Source organism: Pinus tabuliformis, chromosome J (assembly GCF_031772625.1).
Source record: "Pinus tabuliformis cultivar Carrire ecotype Pingquan chromosome J, CPIR1, whole genome shotgun sequence".
NCBI lineage: Eukaryota > Viridiplantae > Streptophyta > Pinopsida > Pinales > Pinaceae > Pinus > Pinus tabuliformis.
The window spans coordinates 146,526,314-146,528,799 of record NC_142295.1 but is presented as its reverse complement, the minus strand read 5'-3'; positions in this window follow the sequence as shown (position 1 = coordinate 146,528,799).

Sequence of the window (2,486 nt, the reverse complement as noted above, 5' to 3'; positions counted from 1 at the left end):
TTGCCTTCCAAGGCATACTCTAATCTTAGTCCATTGAAGGCCATTCTCCCAACTCTGAAGATATCCTGCTACACTGAAGTTGCAAATTTGAACCTCCTGAGAAACAACTTCGAAATTCCTGCTCTAATGTGAATCCTACTTTGATACGATGTAGAAATTATGGTTTATATTTGCAACTTCTCGTGAAGTTTTAATCAAAATCACAAGACATGAACCTACTCTACTACTTTGTGGAATTCAATTCACAATTGAGAACATTAATCACAAACACACAATGAGAAATAACACACATGCACACAATATTTTTCCAGTGGAAAGCAATCAAATAAAAACCCCTATGCTTGCTTGCATTAATATGATGAATATAGATGTATTACAATTACTTTTATCAAATGAGCATAACCTGCAAGTGAATAACCTATATCTCTTCTCACTGTGAAGCTCTGACCCACACTTAGTCAATTTTTACCTCTGCTTGAGCCCCTATTTCCTTGCACAATTCCTTGATAAATTAGGCCCCTATTATTTATGAAATTCCTCAAATTGATTGCGCAATTCCCAAGGTTGATCATCTGACTGCATGCAACACCTATACACTCAATACTAGTCTACAATTGATGTTACACTGCCTTGGAATCTCCATCATAGTTGGGGAACTCAAATTCTCTTCATGCACTAGCTATTTTGCGCTGATTGATCAGTTAACTGGATGATCACAGAGTTAGACTGAAGTCTGACTGCACAACTAGCCTTCCACTAGTTGGAACTAGTTTAACTGAAAACAACTTGAAATAACTGATCTTGATTGCTACAAATTAGAAATCACACATGCTTAATTGAACTCTAACTCCAACTTGAATTTTTTGAGTAAATTGGGTGACACAAGCCATGCCACACAAGTTAACTGCATCCAAGTTGTCTGCTAACGTGGGAATTTGAATTTTCTCAATTTAATCAAGGTAAAATCAAATTGAAAATTTGTTACTGCAATTTTCAACACAATTTTGGAGACCAAAAATTCCCTTGTGAAGGCAGTCTCTTTTATAACCAAAGATTATCCTTATAAAGGACAAATTATTGTTATTTCTACAATTGTTTTGAAAAGGCCAGGGTACTTAGTTTGAAATGGAAGAGAAGAATCATCTATGTCATCAAATATTGTGGACAACATTTGTTATTGACTCTGAAGGAAGTTTGAACCTTGTTCATTATTGGAACAAGTTCTCTTGTAAGATCCTATGGAAGAAATTGGAATACCAAAGTCCTATTTCCTCCTTGGAAAAATACCTCACCTTCATGATGTAATCTTTGGAGACTTGTAACTATGGCTCAATCTGTAATGTTTTTATCCTTGTTAATTGGAGGGAATTGTTTCTTTACATTGCATAAGCAAAATAAAAGCCTTACAAAGGCTAGCATTGATCATGATACATTTGCTTTAACTGATATCGATAGCTTCATTGAAATGAAATAATCTTGATTGATTTATATCAAAGGGGTTAAACAAAAGGCAGAATAGCAGTACCAAGATGAGGGCTCATGTTAAGACCTTGTTATATATTTTCAAGAACAAAGTTGAAGTCTGAGACTTCTCAAAATTTCTTCCTTGTATATGAAAAAGTATGAATTGGTTGAAAAAATGTTGCTACGGTCTTGTATGAACAAAATTGGATAAATTAGCACATGACAAAGGTTTTTGAAAAGTATGTCAATAGGATTTGTAAACCCTAAATCTTGTTGAATTTTGTAGCTATTGTCAATCTTCATAATTTATATTTTTGGTATTGATGTATTTATAATAATGAATGTAAAGCATGTTCTTCATGCTTGGGTCAAAATAAATATTAAAGGCATGTTCTTCATGTCCTTTGCAAAAGAGAAAAGTTTGAATTTTAAAATTAAATTTATTTGGTTCCAAAATAATTTATGTTATCCCTCCTAGTCAAGTCAGCCCTATCATGGAGACACCCATTTGGATAGCTAGTTCACTATATATGTGAGGCATTTGACCTCCCTTCAAGTGCAATTTGGTTCTATTCAAGTAACTTCAGACTTCTGAGGTAAGGACAAACCAATCTTCTGAGGCACAATCTTTTGTTTATCCATGCGAAGGAGATAAAGAAGAAGGATGGGTTCAAGGACAAATTTCTATCTCAAGTGAAGGATTGAATCTTTGTAAAGATCTATTGAAGGAATAATTTTGGTGATGAAGGATCGAATCTCTTGTGGTAGAACTTGTGAATAGAAGGGATGAATTTCTAAGGTATAACCATGTCACAAGACCGAGTTTATGGATGAAGAAGGAGACCGAAATTCTGCCCTAGCAGATCAGATTACTCAGAGCTTCTTGGGTAGACTTATGACTTGACTAGAATGGAATTGGACGAAGTTTGACTTAGATATTTTGTTGGTCTATTTGACATTGTATTTACCCAATGTATCTCTATTGAAATTGATGATTTCTCTAAGGAAAAGGTTGTTGCGTT